Raw genomic sequence first — 14,288 nt, 5'->3', positions numbered from 1 at the left:
TGCATGAGTTCTGGTGTTAGATCAAAGTGTGATTCGTAATTAGGCCACTTATTAGCTGTTTATTATCTCAAGCAAGTTTGAAAGCAGCCTGATAACATTTTTCCTGTTCTGTAAAATGGAAAGAATACCTGCAGTGTTGAACTGAATAACATGTGATGGTCTCAGTATAGTGGTAATAAATAAATGCTTTATTTTTCTTTCCCTACTGAGCCATGCTAGTGCTTATATGAAAGTCTCCTTACCTCCTAATGCTTTTATGCTGCTTACTATAAACAGGCATTGTCCTTAGCTATTTATATTTCAATTTAATCTTCATAGTAACTCTGAGATATAGGTAATGTCATCTGCATCTCACAAGTGAAAAAAGAAGCATCAAGAGGCTGAATAATTTGCCCATACTCACTCAGCTATGAAGTGGGAAAAAACTCAAGGACAGGGACTATTTTATATGACTTGAGATTTCTCTTTCAAAAGCACCTCATATAGTCTCTTCCACCTAAGTGCTTAAATTTTAGTTGAGTGAATATATGGAGAAATGAAGTTTACTGCAAATTTGTTCCATGGTAGAAGTTTTTATTGATACATAAATGTTTCTATTAGTGATAATGCCCTCTTTTTCCCCTGCCATTTTTAATAATCTCTTTCCAAACATTTTTTGTAGATGTAATAATAGTCAACATTTTTCATTAGGCCTTGGCTTAGAATTGCCATGGGATGCTATGTCCCCTCATCCTATTCCCACTAAGTGTTTAATTTAGAGGATTATCATAATGAGCGTATTCCCTTTTGAAAGATTATATGGTATATTCTGAGTTTTCTTCTTGCTCTATCCATATGTTCTCTTTAGTAATCTCATCCAGTCTCAGTTGCTTTAAAAAAAAATTCCATATGTATGATTTCTAATCTCTATTCTCAGTTTTGGCCTGTCCCTGAAATTCCAAACTCATATTTTCAACTAATAACTTGATTGTCTCTCTAATGTCTAATGAATATCTTAGAGTTAACTTGGTGAAAACAGAGCCATGGTTATCCTTTTCAAACCTGATCTTTCCTCTCGTTTTTCACATCTCAGTAAGTACACCCACTTTTTCTACCTTTTCTGCAGTTGTTGAAACCAAAAATATAGGAACCATTCTTGAATCCTCTGTTCTCCAGTATTCAGTCTATTGGCAAGCTCTGTCAATTCTACCTCCAAACAATATTCCGTGTAGTCGATACCACTGCTTGCCTACTCAGCATCCATTTCTCCCTTCCTCTTTCCTAACAAATCCTCATTTTCCCCTTTCAGGTATCACATAGGTGTGACTCAAGGCAAGCCTACACCATTCTCAGCTGAAGGTGGGCTCTGCTTAATCTTAAGCCAATCCTAGTAACTCCATCTGCCTTGCAAGTAATTGGAATAGACAAGCTTAAATAAGTTTGGGCCAATGAAACAAAAGGGTTAGGAGCATCTGGTAAAGAGATCCTGCCTCATTAAATAGCCACATAAAACCGGCCTTTTCCTCATGATATAAATCTGGGAGCATCCAGTCTCAATTGCTACTGGCAGTCATCTAACAACCGTTCCCGTTTGAGGGCAAAGATGATTAGAAAGTCTGGAAAAATGTGATTCTTTGACGATGTCATTGATCCTCCACTAGGATTAGTCTTCTTGTAAAATAAGCCTGCAAATTTTCTTATTTAAGACATCTTAGTATGGATATTTGGCAACTTGCACCTAGAAACATGTTAACGAATGTATCCACAATCTGTTCATTCCCACTACTAGTATCTTAGTCTAAACCACTCCTGTTGTTCATTAGGATCTACTACAATGATCACCTAACTTGTCTCCCTCCTACTTTTTCTGACTTACAATCTATTCTGGGAGAAAAAGGGATCTTGTTAGAATTTAGATCATTCTTTTTTCCTAGCAAGATGGCTGACTAGGGGCAGCCAGGCCTCGCCTCTAATGCAAAAAAAGCCCAAAGCAACAAACAGATATTAGTGTATAGGAGAAAACAAAGGAAATCCAGCTAAACAGTGAGGAACACACCCTTTCCCCCCTCCCAAGACCTGGAAGCTTGAAACAAACAGCAACATAGAAGAACAGGGGAAAGTCCTGACTAGGACCCAGGACCAGCACAGAGACTGGAAAAGTCCTGTACTGTAGGGACAAGGTAGGCAGGGGAGGGGAGGACAGGTGGCAGGCCTACTCCTACTGTAGATGCCTGCAAATGAGGCTGCAGGATAACAGTGTGGCCCTCACAGTAAGTGCAGTGTGTGGAGCAGCTAAGAGCCCACACAACTGTATTTTTCCAGAGGTGAACTACACATGGAGTCACCCCCACCCTCCTCGGTCCCAGGCTACTGCTAGATGTCACCATTTTAGGATAGGAACTGGGGAGCACAGAGTCCATCCATGCCAGCAGAGAGTGGGGGGAGCACACCAGTCCTCTGGGTCCACACCCTCCTACCCCAGGATCTTAGAGTTCTGCCTGATGCAAGAAGCCCACCAGCACTAGCAGAGAGCAAGCCTAGAGTATGTAAGCTGCCTAGATCTATGCCATCTTCCCTGAGAGACATGTCTCAACTGACACAGCAGCCTGCCCGCACCAGCGGAGAATGTGCATGGAATGAGCCAGCACTTACTACCACACTTACCTAGAACCAAACCTGTAATGCCCAACCCCTCTATCAATATAAAACACTTCTACAAAAAAGAGTCTCTCCCCTCAAAAGCCACTCCAAAAATTAAAAGAAGTACTATACCACCAGATGCCCAGACAGTAAAGCAGAGATAAGCATGAAAAAACAGGGAAACAGGACTCCCCCCAAAGAAGGCTCTAATTCTCCAATACCAGACACCAAACAACAGGCAACCAGTGAATCACCTGAAGAGGAATCCCAAATGGCAATATTAAGGAAACTCAACATGATGGATGAAAAAATAAAAATCATAATGAAGTAAAAAAAAAAAAAATCAAAGCATAAATGAGAAATTCAACAATGAGACAGAAACAAAAAAAAAAAGAATCAAGTAGAAATTTTGGAACTGAAGAATTCATTAAATGAAATAAAATATACAACCAAAAGCAAAAGCAGCAGGGTAGAACAAGTGGAAGAATTTCTGAACTAGAAGACAGGCTTTTTGAATTAACACAGTTTGGCCAAAAAAGATTTTCTAAAAAAATGAAGAAAGCCTACAAGATCTTTCTGATAACATTAAGCATACAAACATCTGTATGCTTCTCAAAGTATTGGGAGTGATATTCTCACAGATCCAAGAAGCTCAAAGAACCCCAGACTCAATTCAAGAAGAACCTCCCTGAGACACATTATAGTCAGGTTGTCAGGAGTCAAAGACAAAGAATTCTAAGAACAGCAAAAGAAAAGTGTCAAATCACCTATAAGGGAATTCACATCAAGCTAACAGCAGACTTCTCAATAGAAACCTACAGGCCAGGAGAGAGGGAGATGACACATTCAAAGTGCAAAATGAAAAAAACCTGCCAACAAAGAATACTATATCCAGCAGAGCCTTTCTTCAGAAATGAAGGAGAAATAGTATCTTCTTTCCCAGGCAAACAAAAACTGGGAATTTACCACTACAAGCCTGGCCCTTCAACAAATCCTCAAGGGAATCCTACATCTGGAATCTTTTTTTTTTTTTTTTTTTTTGTCTTTTTTGTGACCGGAACTCAGCCAGTGAGTGCACTGGCCATTCCTATATAGGATCTGAACCCGCGGCGGGAGCGTCGCTGCGCTCCCAGCACTGCACTCTCCCGAGTGCGCCACGGGCTCGGCCCCACATCTGGAATCTTAAGAACAATATATATCACCATAAATACATGAGAAAGAATAAAAAGCTAGGAGAACAGAAATGCAAAAGAGATAGTGAAAGAAAACATATCTTACCATTACAAAAAAAATACCATGGGGCTGACCCCATGGCGCACTCAGGAGAGTGTGGCACTGGGAGCACGGCAGTGCTTCCGCTGCGGGTTCAGATCCCATATAAAGATGGCTGGTGCACTCACTGGCTGAGCGCGGTGCAGCCGGTCACAAAAAAAAAAAGACAAAAAAAAAAAAAAAAAAAAAACACCAAACAGCAAAGACTGGATGAATGAAAGGAACAATGAATGAAATGAAAAGAATGAAAGGAACAAAAGAAATATAAAACAACCATGAAAAATTAATAAAGTGGCAAGAACAAGGCAACACCTTTCAATAACAACCCTGAATATAAATAGATTAAATTCTCCACTTAAAAGATATAGACTGGCTGAATGGATTGAAAAACTAGATCCAATTGTATGCTGCCTGCAAAAAACTCACTTCAAGAATAAAGACACACATAGACTTACAGTGAGAAATGGAAAACGATATTCCATGCAAAGGGAAACCAAAAATGAGCAGTAGTTGCCCTACTTATATAAGAGAAAATAGACTTCAATGCAAGAAATATAAAAAGAGAAAAGAAGGACATTGTATAATGATGAAAGGATCAATGCAGCAAGAAGATATAACAATCATAAATATATATGCATTGAACATTGGAGCACCCAGATATATAAAGCAATTTATTGGATCTAGGTGGGGATATAGACCCCAACACAATACTTGGGACTTTAACATGCCTCTCTCAGCATTGGACAGATCAGCTAGACAAAAAATTAGCAAAGAAATGTGGATTTAAACAGCACTTTAGACCAAGTGGACTTGACAGACATTTATAGAACATTTCATTGAACAACTACAGAATATACATTCTTCTCATCAACACACAGATCATTCTCCAGTATAGACCACGTTTTAGGTCATAAATCTCAACAAGTTTAAAAAGACTGAAATCATACCAAGTATATTTTCAGACCACAATGGAATAAAATTAGAAATTAACAACAAACAAAACTTTGGAAACTATGCAAATACATGGAAATTAAACAACATGCTCCTGAACAGCAAGTGGGTCAAAGAAGAAATAAAGCAGAAAATAAAAGAATTCCTTGAAATGAATGAAAATACAAGCACAACTTACAAAACCTATGGAATGTTGCAAAAGCATTACTAAGAGGTAACCGTATTGCAATAAATGCTTATATTGAAAGAATAAAAACACTTCAAATAAACATCCTAATGTTATATCTCAAAGAACTAGAAAACAAGAAAAATGCAGTCCCCAAATTATTAAACTCAAAGGAATAATTGAGATCAAAACAAAACTATATGAAATAGAGACCAGAAAAAGGTACAAAAGATCAATGAAACAAAATGTTGTTTTTTTGAGAAGATAAACAAAATAGACAAACAATTAGCTAATGTAACTTAAAAAAGGAGAGAAGACCCAAATAACAAAAATCAGAAATGAAAAGAGTACAGTCGATAGCACAAAAATACAGAGAATCATTAGAGACTATTATGCACAATTATATGGCAACAAATTTGAAAATCTGAAGGAAATGGATAAATCTCCGGACACATACTAACTACCAAGACTGAACCAAGAAGAAAAAGAAAACCTGAACAGACTAACAATGAGCAACAAGATTAGGACAGTAATCAACAGTCTCCTGGCAAAGAAAATCCCAGGACCAATGGCTTCACTGCCAAATTCTACCAAACCTTTAAAGAAGAATTAATAGCAATTATTTTCAAAGTATTCCAGAAAATTGAAACACAGGCCACTCTCCCAGACTTATTCTATGAGGCCAACATCATCCTGATATCAAAATCAGAGAGACACAACAAAAAAAGAAAACTACAGGTCAATGTCCTTGATGAACAGAGATGCAAGCATCCTCAACAAAATATTAGCAAACAGAAAGAGCATCAAAAATTATATATTGTGATCAAGTGGGATTCCTCCCAGGATGCAAGGTTGGTTCTACATACACAAATCGATAAACGTGATAACATCACATCAACAAAATCAAGAACAAAAACCATATGACTATTTCATTAGACACAGAAAAAGCATTTGACAAAATTCAACATCTCTTCACGATAAAGACTCTCAACAATTTAGATATAGAAGAAAAGTGTCTCAACACAATAAAAGCCATATTTGGCAAACCTACCACCAACATCATCCTGAATGGGGAAATGCTGAAAGCTTTTGCTTTGAGAACAGGAGCAAGACAAGGATGCCCACTTTCACCACTACTATTCATCATAATATTGGAAGTACTAACCAGAGCAACCATGCAAGAGAAAGAAATGAATGGCATCTGAATTGGAAAAGACGAAATCAAATTGTCCCTGTTTACAGATGACATGATCTTGTATATAGAAAAACCTAAAAACTACCAAAAAACTCATAGAGCTGATAAACGAATTCAGTAAAGTTGCAGGATGCAAAATTAATACTGAAAAATCAGTAGCATTTTTATATGCCAACAACATTGTGTATTTCTCCTCTTAGCTATTATTTGTTTGTTTCTTGAGTTTATTAATGGTCTTCTGTTTCAGACTATGAATTCCTTAAAGGTAGAACTCCTATTGTATTCATCCTTATATCCCCTTGTCTTATTTTGGATTCCCTCAGAAGCAGATTTAGTATATAGATCCTCATGTGAAGAATTTATTATAGAAGTGATAGAGGAATGAGGAAGTGAGTCAAGAAAGGGAAGCTAATAAAGAGTGTGTATCAAGCAAGTTACCACCATGGGCAATTACACCTTAATTCCACCTGGCACTTCTGGGAAGCTGTATATAACAAACATACTTTAGATCCCATGTTAGAGGCAGGGGAGCCAGGATATTTACCAACTGCAGTCAGTCATTGGTTGAGGGGTCCTGAGAGAGGGAAGTTTCCCAGTATCTTCTGGTATGTGCAGGTAGAGTAGGTTCTGGCTACCAGATAAATGTGTTCAGGCAGAATCACAGTTGCTGGCAGCTGGAAGTGGTAAATGATGTGAGAATGAGTGGGGCATCAGTAGCTTCTACTGCATCCTTAGGCTATACTTGATGTATCTTTAAATAAATGATGAGATGGCTTTTGCTGTTCTTCTTAGTTGTGAGGCACAAATTCTTATAATAAACCATTTCGTATCTAATTGGTCGTACCTAGACAATTCAAACCTATGTCCTGCCGAAAGAGGTCAGTAGGATCACTAACAACTATGAAATATACTTTTTTGTTGATGCCTGTGGTGAAATGTTTTTTTGAAAAATCTTCTTAGTTTATTATATGACCAATTTCAAGGTACAGAAAAGTCTAGGGATAGCCAGTCAGGAATTAGATGACAGATGTCAGACCAAATGTGTTCCCAGGAACCTGTGGGCAAAAGTGCAAGGTTGGGGCTCCAGGCAGCCCTCCTTTGTTTCAGTCACAGAAGTTTGACCTTTGTTTTAGACATTGGGATACAATGTAAGATTTCACTTGAAAAAATTGGTTCTGCTGCCTTCCTTTTACAGTTTGATAACAGTGATCCAGATTTTCTACAATATTGGCAATTTCTCCTAAATATTACCGAGTAAGTTAGGTTTTACTTTCTGTCTAGATTCAGGGGAGAGTCACTTCATACTGTGAAAATTATAAACATTTTTTCCTAAGTTTGCTGAGTCTCCGTCATCTATATATTTGTGACCCTGATGTTAGACTTATAGAATGAGACGGAGGGGATAGATTCTTAAAGAGCATCTACCTCTACCACTTCATTTTATAGATGAAGAAATAAACCCAAAGTAGTTCTGACCCATCCCCAAGGTCACATTGTACAGAATCAAGAAAAGATTCTAATCTAGTGCTCTTCCCACTGCATTGAGCTTTCTCTCTCCCTGTCCTTTTTTTTTTTCATTTTATTTACATTTATTTTTGTAGGGTACAGTGTGTTGTTTCAATACAGGCATATACTGCCCAATGATTCATTTAGGGTAGATAGCGTAGTTTTTTACCCTTTAATCTACCTTTCTCCTTCCCCTCCTTTCCCTTCCAGCCTCTGGTAACCATTATTCTACTCTCTATTTCTGTGAGAATCACTTTTTTTTTTTTAATTCCACATATGAGTGAGATCATGTGGTATTTGTCTTTCTGTGCCTGATTTAATTCGCTTAACATGATGGTTTCCAATTCCATCCATGTTGCTGCAAATTATAGGATATCATTTCTTTTTATAGCTGAATAGCACTCCATTGTGTATATATATCACATTTTTTTGTTGTTTTTTTTTTTAATCCATTCATCTGTTGATGGGCATTTAAGTGAGCTTCCTCCTTTACAGATTCTATTTCATCCATCTTGGATATGAAATATATGCTAGATATTAGGAAATATAAATGGCATAAAGGAAAGGATGAGAACAAATAACACTGGAAAAGAAATTCATCCATTCAGAAAATATTTATTGAGCAGCGACCATGCATTAGATACTGTATGATTACTGAAACTAGTCTGCTAGCTTACACACAAAACACCTACTTCATGCAATGTTTGTTAATGCAAGTTAAGTAGATGGCTCCTGACTTTTGGGGTTAAAACAATTTCTGTTTTAACACCATAGTGTCATTGGTTTCATCCTGGCCACTGGGGACACATTGTCCCTTATGTTAATACCAACACCCAGATTTCCCTGTGCATAATTAACACCACCACCTCTTCTCCCTACTCCACTCCCCACTCCTTTTCATTTTTCTGCAGCCTTGGTGAGGCCAAAAATCAAGGTCCTCTGTCCAGCCCTGACCAAACGGTGAAGGCATATAGTCAATCCTAGGCCAATTGAACTCTTTTTTCATGGGACTTTCTGTCTCAAGCAGAGGGTTACAAAGATAAGGGAAACTGTCAGAATTCATTCAACCCAGAGCACTGCTTCTGAGACCATCTCCCCATCAGAGTCTCCTAGACCTCATCCTTTTCAAGCGTGGCTTTTCAGTCTCATCATAGATTCTCATAACTCTCTCACTTCCTTTCAATAAATTCCTTTTTGCTTAAGTTGATCAAAGTTGGTTTGTGTTGCTTGCAACCAGTTAACCCCAACTTTTGTTGTGAAAGATCCTGCGATTCCTTATCAGATGTAAAAACACAGATTGATAGAGAAGAACAGGATCTATAAAAGTTTAGGCTTTTTGTCTCAAAGTCCAAAACCTGAGTCACTGTACCAAGAATAGATGACCCTAACCCCCAAATGAACCTTTTAGTTCTTTGTTACATTAACAAGCTTGGTATCAGAAGACCTGTTACGCAATAAGGATAATTCCCTTGCCTCGCTTATCTTCTCCCTATTTAGAGACGACTTCCTAGGAAGCCGTCCTGGTCCTCTTAGGACTGTGAAGGACTGTCGTCCTTTCCCAGCGTTCATTCTGATCTGCTAAAGTGCCATTACGCTGGCCCTCCGCTGACTGCTGTTGATCTCATTCGCTGATTGCTTTTAGTGATTCCCTTCAGTGATTGATGGAACTGACTGGACAGTAATGAAAACAGAGCTGATTTGCTTTATCCTAGCAGAATTAAAGCCTGAACACAAATCTAATTTTCTTTTATGGGGAAGGGAAGTAGGAACAAAAGATTTTGATCGGCATCTTAAAGTAACATGAAAGGAAGATGGGAGGATTTAATATGGTAAAAGGAAACTTTGCAAAGGAAAGGACACATAACTGTTAGATTCCTAATGGAAGGAGTGGTGACTCTCTAATTTCCTTTTCAGCAGTAAATGCCATTCACATGCTAGGCATGGTAAATACTAGCCCATAGACCCTTCGGATAAATTTGTGGTCTAAATTGAGAGAAAAAGACATGTGGGAAGTGTAAAACAATCATGGAAAATTGAAGAGGTTGGAATAGAGCGATGCACAGCATAATTTGAGATCTTTACCTTTCCATAATATAGCTCTATAAAATCAGGGAAAATGTAGCTTGTAGGAAATTAAAGTTCCTGAGTTCTTTGAGTTGTTTTTCTGCCGGTGTTAATGAATGTAAAGGGTTAACTATTAAAAACTGTAGCATAGCTCCAATTATTAGATATTTGGAAATATCTTTTAAATTTAATTTCCAACCCTTTTAATAAATGCGGGCAAATTACAGAGACCTGAGACTGTGGCAGGCGCTATTGTGGGAGGATGGGATATTGCAAGAACATCCCTCTTTCACATTTACCTTGTGGGAATAAATAGGTGGCTCAATCATTCAATCTATAGGTGGAGGGAAAGGCAGCAGCGGAGCCCAATACAACATCATTGCATTATTGTGATCATCGTTTACATGTCAGTGACTTACTCTCTAGGCCTCTGTTTCACAACTGGAAACGGGGATGTATCAGTCAGAGGCAAGGCCACTGCCAGGCTATACAATGCCTCTGTTTAGACTGGAAAATGCCACCCCTTCCTTTATCAACAAGTGGTGGAGCAGTCTGACTCAGGCACTAGTTAACCACTACATTCTAACACAGCTTGAAAATGTTTTCTTGATCTTGGCCAGGAAGGGCCCTGGTAACCAGAAGTCTGACCCTGCAGAAGAGAAAGTGTTACTGCATCTTGCGGGGTCAGGACAGAGGACAGGAGGAAGGGAGCATGCAGGGTGCTAATGAAGTTATATTCCCTTTTGGAGTTAGTGTTTATCCTAAGAATCAGATTTTGGATGGCAAGAAGACAGTACTTTGTTAGCTTAACTAAAGATCGTCTTTGCCATTCTGAAGATTAATTCTAGGTGTCAACTTGGTTAGATGGAGGAATGCTGAGAAACCTGGTAAAGCTATCTTTATAGGTGTGTCCATGAGGGTGTTTGCAGCAGAGATTAGTATGAGAGTCTGAGTGGACTGGGTGGGAAAGACCCACCCTCAGTGTGGGTGGGAACCATCCAATCTACTGAGGGTCCGGAGAGAACAAAAGACAGAGGAAAGAGGTGAGGCTCTCTCTCTCTCCATCCGCTGGAGCTGGGATACACTCTTCTCTCCTGTCCGTGGACATCAGAGCTTGAGACTTCAGCTTTTTGGTTCCAGGACATACACCAAGGACACCATCAGCTGCCTTGGTTGTGAGGCCTTTGGACTTGGACTGAGCCACACTACCGGCATCCAGTTTACAGACGGCCTATCATGGGACTTTTCTTCATCGTCGCGTGAGCTAATTCCCCTAATAAATCACTCTCATATAGTTATAGCATATCCTATTGATTCTGTCTCTCTGGAGAACACTGACTAATATACCAGTATTGTCATTGTTCTAAGTGTTTTTGGATGCTTCAGCCTGTTGCAGTTGGAGAGCCAAAGGTACCCCCCCGTACCTCTCTAGTGCCCTGGTCACAGAGACACACCATCCAGGAGATGATGGTACTTGTAATCAAAGCAGGAAAAACTAGGGGGAGAAAAACCCAGTGGGGATGAAGCTGGAGATTCTTGGACAACTGCCGTTTCCTATCTAAAGTGGCTTCCCTCATCGCTAAAACCTAGGTGGGTCTGAATTTATCGTAATAATGGAGGCTGTTGCCTTCAGACTTTTGGGTGGCTTCCTGCAACCTTCTGTAGCTTGAGGCCCAACAGTGACCTTGGGGCAGAGTGGACACCACTCTTGGTTTCCTGCCCACCGTTGTTCTTTCCTTGTAGCAAGTGGCCCTGGGGTAGACATGAAAAGCATTGCCTAGAAGCCCTAGTAAAAAATGCTGGGTGTGCGGGATGTTCAGTAAATAATTTTCAGGGAATTGTACTTGAGAGGTCATTGAGTTTCTGTTATTCTTACCTGGAGTTACAGCAAGCTTTCACCCAATGAGGGCACTGACCTAAGAACAGACATGTGCCATGTCACCAGCCAGGGGACCAGGGAGTATTTTGGTTTTCTAAAATTAAATCTATTTTTATAAAAAGTATTTCTAGGACCGAATTCTTCATCCCAATATGGGCATCATATAATGATAATAGGTTTTCCCAGTTACAGTTTACACTGTGAATTTGAAACATTTAATAATATTACTCAGCTATTTTTTTTCCATTTAGGAATGGCCTTGAATTCGAGTTTTCAGGTTAGTAATTCTGCTCTCCAAAGAGCATCGTCTTCAGGCATACTCTGCGATGTTTCATGCCTACTGGCTTTGCTCATGTGGTTTTCCCAGGCTAGGATGCCCTTTCTTCCTTTTTTCAATTAGTTAAATCCTCATTGCTCTTCAGGACTTACCTGAGGCATCATCCTCTCCTGAAAGCCTTTTGCAGGAGGACTCCTGGGTTGGGCTCAGTGTCCTTCCTCCAACTTCCATTGTACTCAATATCTTTATCTTATTCTTTAGGCTCATTTAAGTGAAATATCTGCTTTGAGGTTTTTTGTTGTTTTTTTCCTCCTTCATTAAAACCTAAAGTCCTCATAGGTGGGAGCTGTCTCTATTCAGCATTTTCACCTCTAGATCAAGTAAAGTTCTTAGTAAATGTCAGTGAAACCAAATTAAATGGATAAAAGCTGATTTTCAATAACTTGCAGTGAGAGTTCCATAATTCTGTTGTAGCTTTGGAAATGAGCACTGTCTCTATTAAGCCATCATTGAAACAATAAAACCAAAATTAAACTCCATAATCCAGCCATCCTGGAAATGGTAAAGAAAAAGCACCAAAGCTGAACTTGAATCTTATTGCTGACTTCTGATTCTAACTTGTTTTTAAGCAAGTTGTTTATTCAAGGTGTCTTAATTTGTCTAGCTGCAAAATAGCTGTGAATATTGAGTTCATTGAAATCTGTGAGGCCTGCTACTCTTACTGAGTCAACATATCACGAATGCAACTCGTTGTGCCAAAAATATAGTGCGTGCAGCTTAACCAGTGCAGAAGTGAAAACCAAGAATCTTGGAGCAGTTTGGACTGATCTGATATTTTCCTGGAATCAACAAGGAGGATGTACTCCCATGTGGTGAGCTACTGGGTCCCCCTAACCCCACTATATTTCAAGTTATAAATACACTTTCCTCATTGACATTTATTAACACAAAGCAGATTTGCTGCATTTGCACTCTGTGGACATTTTATATCGGGCATATTGTTTGCTTTCCATGTGCCAGGCATGATGGCATCCTTGCAGGTTAAGCCTCAAATCCTTTTCTACCATTTTAATAATTTCATCGACTTAACCTTTATATAGATGAAGTGTATAATTTCCTCAAAGAATACTTTGCTCTTCTGTGCTTAATGAAAGAATGCTTCAGGTTAGAAATTTGGTCTGTGATCTGTCAGGTGATGATACAAAAGTTTTAACTTAAACATAAACTCTAGGTCACACGGTGACAGGATCCAGATGGTTTTGTATTTGATTATACCATCCTACATCTCTCTGGCATCTATATCCTCTTCTCTTTCTGCCATCTGCCAATACATTTGAATGAGGAACATAATCATATCTGCTATCAACAGGTCAGATTTTTCCCCCACCTTTTCTTTCATGGGTGGTAAGAAAAGAGTATATTATGGAATGGTATCTAGTTTTACATCACACTTCACATTTTCCTCCAGCACTATGTAGTTGAAGCTAAGGCTGGGCCATTTCCTCATGTAATTTCAGTATTTGAGACAAAGAAATCAAATGTTACATTAATCTAATTTAATGAGTTAGAATAAAGTACTTTTTTCTTCCATTATTTGTTGTTATCATGAATTGTAGATATTATTATTAATTAATTATTTATTTGTAATAACATGTAGATTTTATTATTCATTGTAGATTTTTGATATTGGATATTTAAAATTAACCATAACAAGGTATTAACAGCAGTAGATACAGTGCTTTATATTATAAACCTTGGAGTCAGAATTACCTGATTTATTTCTGGCTTGATTATGTACGAGTTGTGGGGCCTCAGGCATGGTACTTAACCTTTCTAAGTCTCATCTGTAAAGGAAACATAGGACTGTGTAACTTTCAGGGTAAGATTAATGAGAAAATTGTGTACAGCATTTAAAAGAATGACTGCACTCTATAAGTGCTCAATAAATGGTGATCTTTGTCATTATTAATATTTGTGCTACTTATTAAAATAACTTTGAATGCTAAAGAGATAAAGTAATGAAATGGAGTTTTAAAAAACTATTATGCATCTCCCAATTTTATAAAAAATATTTTTATTTTAGAGAAATATCACTTCATGAATACAATTATCATCCACAACAAACCAGGCAAATTAGCTCATGTGCCCTGAGGCTGTTTATTGTTTTCTTTGTGATGCTTTCTACAAAGTGGTCAGTCTTACATCAACAACTTGGGACAGGGCCCAACAAGTTGCAGCCTGCAGACAAAATTCAGCCCCATGCCTGTTTTTTGTGTGGCCTTGGAACTAAGAATGGTTTATATATTTTTAAGTGGTGGGAAAAAAAGATTTTTTAAAATAATATTTTGTGATACAGGAA

The sequence above is a fragment of the Cynocephalus volans genome, chromosome 6 (assembly GCF_027409185.1).
Source record: "Cynocephalus volans isolate mCynVol1 chromosome 6, mCynVol1.pri, whole genome shotgun sequence".
Classification (NCBI taxonomy): Eukaryota; Metazoa; Chordata; class Mammalia; order Dermoptera; family Cynocephalidae; genus Cynocephalus; species Cynocephalus volans.
This window is presented reverse-complemented; position numbering follows the sequence as displayed.